Raw genomic sequence first — 6,190 nt, forward strand, 5'->3', positions numbered from 1 at the left:
CCCAGATACCTGCTTTCAGCCAGCCACGGCCTCAGAGCTGAAGCCGGGCCTCAGAGCTGGAGCCGGCTCTCAGCTCCAGTGACAGCTATAGAAGGTAAATAAATCCCAGAATTTAAAAAAAAAAGAAAGAAAAAGAGCCTGGGAGCTTCAGTCGCCCGCCAGCCTGAAAACGGCCCTCAGCCCCTCACCCAGACTGGCCAGGCACCCCAGTGGGGACCCCCACCCTGAAGGGGGTGTGACCAGCTGCAAACACCCATCAGCCCCTCACCCAGGCTGGCCAGGCACCCAAGCGGGACCCCCACCCTGATCTGGGACACCCTTCAGGGCAAACCAGCCGGCCTCCACCCGTGCACCAGGCCTCTATCCTATATAGTAAAAGGGTAATATGCAAACTGACCCTAACAGCAGAAAGCCTGGGAATGACTGGTCACTATGACACACACTGACCACCAGGGGGCAGATGCTCAATGCAGGAGCTGCCCTCTGGTGGTCAGTGCGCTCCCACAGGGGGAGCTCTGCTCAGCCACAAGCCAGGCTGATGGCTGCCAGTACAGCGGTGGTGGTGGGAGCCTCTCCTGCCTCCTCAGCAGCGCTAAGGATGTCCGACTGCAGTTTAGGTCTGCTCCCCGCTGGCAAGTGGACATCCCCCGAGGGCTTCCGGGCTGCCAGAGGGATGTCTGATTGCCATCTTAGGCCCAATCCCCCGGGGAGCGGGCCTAAGCCAGCAGGTGGTCATCCCCTGAGGGGTCCCAGACTGCGAGAGGGGACAGGCCGGGCTGAGGGACCCCCCTCCCCACCGAGTGCGCAAATTTTTGTGCACCAGGCCTCTAGTATATATATAAAAGCCTAAGTGACTGAATGACCGAACTACCAGTCAACTGGTTGCTATGATGCACACTGACCACCAGGGGGCAGGTGCTCAACGCAGGAGCTGCCCCCTGATGGTCAGTGCACTCCCACAGCCAACCTTCCATGGCTGGCCAACCTCCCAAAGTCCTTCCCCCGCTCCCCCCCGCCGTGGGCCTGCCCCCGAATCAGCCCAGATCACCGGCCAGGCCAAGGGACCCCACCCGTGCACGAATTCTTGCACCAGCCTCTAGTAATAATGATAATAATAAGCCCTGGCCAGTGTGGCTCAGTGCATGAGTGTGATTCCATGCACTGAAAGAACACCAATAGGGGGCATGCAGGAGGCAGCCAATTGCTCTTGCATTGATGTTTCTCTCCCTTCATCTCTCTCTAAAAATCAATAAAGATATTTAAAAAATAATCAGTAAATAAATAAATAAACGTAAAAATCATGCTTGGAATTATTGTTTTTTTGTGAAGACTTTCAGGGCCTGCAATGCGGACCACCAAAGCTCTGAAAGACCAATTGATACCGGTTCTTTGGAAATATGACATTAGCTGAATTAAGTTGTATAAGCAAAGCACCCCTTCGAGCATGCTTTGTGAGGAGTACCTTGGAGGCAGTATGTCATAATGGTGAGAAGCAGAGACTTGGGAATTAGACTGACCTGTGTTTGACTCCCATTTTCAGCACTTACTAGCTGAGTGCCTTTAGGCAATTCCTTCCATTCTTCTAAGCTTTAATTTCCTAATTTGTAAATTGGCAGCAACATCTACCATAAAGTTGTGAAGAAGATAATCCTATATAATAAAAGCGTAATATACAAATTTTTCCCTCGGGCGGTCATTTGACCCGGAATTTGACCAGGAGACAGGGAGTTTGACTGCTCTCTATAATGTGTGCTGACCATCAGGGGGTGGCGCGGAACATGGCGGGTGCTGGCAGTGGAGGTACTGCCGGCCCCAACGGGCCCTGACGAGGGCGAGAGCAGGACCGTGGCGGGATGGTGGAGCAGGTGAGTGGGTGGCACCAGGCCAAGGCGGGTGTGTGTGTGGGGGGGCAGGGGTGGTCGAATGGACCCCATCAAATTGCCCCTGCAGGCAGGCGACCAGCAGAGGTGGGGGGGGGCAGGGCTTGCCGCCCGGCTTCTCAAGGTGCTGAGGGAGAAAGGGCAAATAAGCAACATTAAAATATTCTAATATTTTTTCTTTCAATGTGCACAAATCTGTCACCAAGCCACTAGTATCTATCTAATAAAAGACAAAAAGGGAATTAACCGTACCTCCGCTATGCTTCCCATTTGGCTAATCAGCAAGATATGCAAATTAACTGTCAACAGGGATGGGCGGCCGGGAAGCCACACAGCTGAAAGCGAGCAGGAGGGTTTGCTTGCTCCAGTGATGGAGGGAAGCCAAGGTTCCCCGCCTGCCGCGGCCTGCTCTAAGCTCTGAAAAGCAACAGCTCCAAAAGCAACAATGGTTTCAATTATAGAAAGGTAAATAAATCCCAGAATAAAAAAAAAAGAAAAAAAAGGGTTAGGCTGGAAGCTTCAGTTGCAGGCTACCCTGAAAACAGCCCTCAGCCCCCTCACCCAGGACTGGGCAGGCACCCTAGTGGGGACCCCCACCCTGAAGGGGGTGTGACCAGCTGCAAACAGCCATCAGCCCCTCACCCAGGCTGGCCAGGCACCCAAGCAGGACCCCCACCCTGATCCGGGACACCCTTCAAGGCAAACCAGCCGGTCCCCACCCGTGCACCAGGCCTCTATCCTATATAGTAAAAGGGTAATATGCAAACTGACCCTAACAGCAGAAAGACTGGGAATGACTAGTCACTATGACACACACTGACCACCAGGGGCCAGACGCTCAATGCAGGAGCTGCCCCCTGGTGGTCAGGGCGCTCCCACATGGGAGGAGCTCTGCTCAGCCACAAGCCAGGCTGATGGCTGCCAGTAGAGCGGTGGTGGTGGGAGCCTCTCCTGCTTCCTCAGCAGTGCTAAGGATGTCTGACTGCAGCTTAGGTCTGCTCCCCGCTGGCAAGTGGACATCCCCCGAGGGCTTCCGGGCTGCCAGAGGGATGTCTGATTGCCATCTTAGGCCCAATCCCCCGGGGAGCGGGCCTAAGCCAGCAGGTGGTCATCTCCCGAGGGGTCCCAGACTGTGAGAGGGCACAGGCCGGGCTGAGAGACACCCCCCCCCCCCCGAGTGCACAAATTTTTTTTCTAATTATTTTCCTTTCAATGTGCCACTAGTATATTAATACATAAGATTATATAATCTAAGTGCTCCTACTTAGAAAAAAATGTTTTTTAAATTTATTGATGAGAGAGAGAGAGAGAGAGAGAGAGAGAGAGATCTGCTGCTCTACTTGTTCAAGCGTTCATTGGTTGTTTCAGACCCAGGACCTTGGGTGTGAGGATGATGCTCTAACCAGTGGTTCTCAACCTTCTGGCCCTTTAAATACAGTTCCTCATGTTGTGGTGACCCCCAACCATAAAATTATTTTCGTTGCTACTTCATAACTGTAATGTTGCTACTGTTATGAATCGTAATGTAAATATCTGATATGCAGGATGGTCTTAGGCGACCCCTGTGAAAGGGTCGTTCGACCCCCAAAAGGGTCGCGACCCACAGGTTGAGAACCGCTGCGAGCTATCCAGCCAGGTCTCATTTTCCTTTTAAAACCACTTTGACACTTTCCTCTGGCAGGTATTCAGGGTCAAATTTCCAATCTTCTTTTCTTTCTCTATCTCTCCCTCCTCCCAAATGTCTGTAGTTTTGAAATATTTGTTCCTTACATCTTCCTTCACTCATTCCTTCAACCGCCCAATGAGTACCTTTAAAGTACCTAATTTATGCAACGCACTGATGCTACGAAGATCTTAAAATTAATCAGACACAATCTTGCCCTAAAGAAGCGCAGTCTTCTCTAGCGAATGAACATACAGACAACAGGTTAAACTGGAATCTCAGGTAAACAACAAGTAATTCGTTAGAAGTGTGTCCCGTGCAATGGGTCACCATGCCTGGGAAGGCCTCTAGTGGAACATAAATGGAAAGAGAACGCACCAAGAGTCGTGGGACTATTTCTTAAAGACGCGGCTTCCATTCTGAGCGGACCGATGCATGAGGAAATGTATGCCCCGTGGTACTGATGTGGGTATCCCAGATGGAGAGCGCCCTCCATGCAGCTACCCTCCCGCCTTCCCACCGTGACCGCAGGGTGTCGCCACAGGCGCCCGGAGAGGCTGCTTCCCAGCCGTCTCCGCCTCCGCGCTTGCGCGGGCAGAGCGGGCGCGCCGGGAGGAGAGACGGTCTCGTGAGAGTGAGAGCATCGCGAGAGTTCAGAGCTGCTTGTGTTCCCCTAGCGACCGGCCGCGGACCGCAGGCGGGTCTCTCCGGGCGGAGCCCCTCAAGTGGCCTGGCCAGGGTTGGAGCGAGACCCCAGCCGCAGGCCGGGGTGCCTTCCAGGCAGAGGAGACGGATTCATACCGGTTCCAGGTAGGCGGCAGTCGGGGGACCGCTGCCTCTCTCCCGCCCGGGAGGAAGGAGGGGGACGCCCCTTCTCGCCGTCCAGGAGTCCCCGTGTTGCTCGTCTCCGTTACAGCTGCTCCTTGACTCCCTCCCTCCCGCCACTCACCATCATCCTGCTGCGTTTACTCCCCAAGAAACTGAGGGGGATTCGACCTGCAAGACGGAGGTGGGGTGGAGGTGGGGGCGATGCTCCCGGGGTTATTGGACGGGACTGAGAAGGGACTGCCCCCGGGGCCCGGTCGACGAGGGAACCCCAGGGACAGGCCTCTTCTAGAGCCGGTACGGCCTCCCTGGGGAACCTCGCCAGCCTCGGGGGACGCACGGAGCCCGGGAGAGAGCCGCCCTCCCCCAGGAAAGCTATGCCCCTGCGGCGGGGCTTGTCTGTCTGGGGAGCTGGGCAGACGTCTGCTGCTGTTCCCGCCAGGCGCCTCCTCCTCGGCCAGCCTGGCCGCAGGCCCTACCGGGGCTGCCGCAGAGGGACTCCCTGCTGGACCTCGGGCCAGCAGGCCTGAAGGAGGGTGTGAAAGGGGGCGAAGTGGGTGTCGTGGGTAAGGAAGAGGATCAGTGCCCCTCTCCACGGCGTGCGTAGTGTCCGATCGTATGTGCTCTGTAACCATGTCTCCTTTTGCTTAGACCAAGATTGTTGAAAACCAGACATATGATGAGCGTCTAGAGATTAACGACTCCGAAGAGGTGGCAAGTATTTATACTCCAACCCCAAGATACAGAGGTAAGAGAGGAATGAAAAGGAAAGAAAGAAAACGGTCCTCAGAACAAAGAGCAGCTGGACCGATGACTGTCTCCAAGAAGTTTCTGTTTTGTAGTAGCAAATGTCCACGTTCAGAGCCAGGTTTTCTCACTTGCCATTGCTCCTGTGTTGTTACTAGTTAAGGGGGAAGAAAACACAGCCCCCAGGTTTCAGGGTCTTCCTCCAGCCTGATCGGTGTTCCCAACTGCCACTTACTTTAGGCTGCTGCTCTGCTCACCGTCTGTCAGGGGCATGGTGTGTGTGTGTTTTAACTTATTAAAACTTTTGCTCATTTTTGAAGATGCTTCAGTAACCTGCCCTTAACCTGCAATCCCAAAAAATATCAATGGGATATTTTAAGAGGACCTGACACTGTCATTTATTCAACAATGCATTATATATATACTAGAGGCCCATTGCACCAAGGGATTCGTGCAATAGGCCTTCCCTTCCCCTGGATGCCGGCACCAGTTTTCCTCCAGCACCCGGGACCCAGGCTTTCGCTCTGGCTGGAGCCTTCAGTCTTTGCTCTGCCATTTCGCCCTACTTATGCAAATTAACCGCCATCTTTGTTGGGTTAATTTGCATACTCTCCTGATTGGCTGGTGAGCGTAGTGGACGGATGATTAATTTACATGTTTGTCTATTATTAGGTAAGATATATATATATATTGATTTCAGAGAAGAAGGAAAAGGGAGAGAGAGATAGAAACATCAATGATGAGAGAGAATCATAGATCAGCTGCCTCCTGCACACCCCCTATTGGGGATTGAGCCTGCAACCCAGCCATGTGCCCTTGACCGGAATTGAACCTGGGACCTTTCAGTTCGCAGGTCGATGCTCTATCCACTGAGCCAAACCAGCTAGGGCCAGCAAATGCATTTTTGAATGCATACTATGCATCAGCCTTATGCTCGGCACTGCACATACAGGTTTTAAAAGACATTGATTCTGCCACCCTGAGGCTTGTAATCATGGGAGACATGACAAATGAATAAACGAACATACAAATGTGGTAAATGCATTGATGGAGGCAAAGAGCTTGATGTTAGGGA

At 53.2% G+C, this 6,190-nt stretch overlaps 1 protein-coding gene across 3 annotated transcripts in view; it reads left to right on the forward strand.

Annotated features, from left to right (window-relative positions):
* Positions 1 to 4,419: 4,419 nt before the first annotated feature.
* The window catches only part of IFT46 (intraflagellar transport 46), a 27,306-nt gene continuing 25,535 nt past the window's right edge, over positions 4,420 to 6,190 (forward strand). The window contains exons 1-2 of one of the 3 annotated variants that reach the window (XM_023745612.1): positions 4,420 to 4,552; positions 5,020 to 5,116. The gene's annotated coding sequence lies outside the window, so the exon portion shown is untranslated. Of the gene's footprint in view, positions 4,553 to 4,642; positions 4,666 to 5,019; positions 5,117 to 6,190 lie in introns of those variants that run through there. The other 2 variants (XM_014446674.2, XM_023745611.1) reach the window with 2 other exon arrangements.

This window comes from Myotis lucifugus, unplaced genomic scaffold, assembly GCF_000147115.1.
Source record: "Myotis lucifugus unplaced genomic scaffold, Myoluc2.0 scaffold_561, whole genome shotgun sequence".
Classification (NCBI taxonomy): domain Eukaryota; kingdom Metazoa; phylum Chordata; class Mammalia; order Chiroptera; family Vespertilionidae; genus Myotis; species Myotis lucifugus.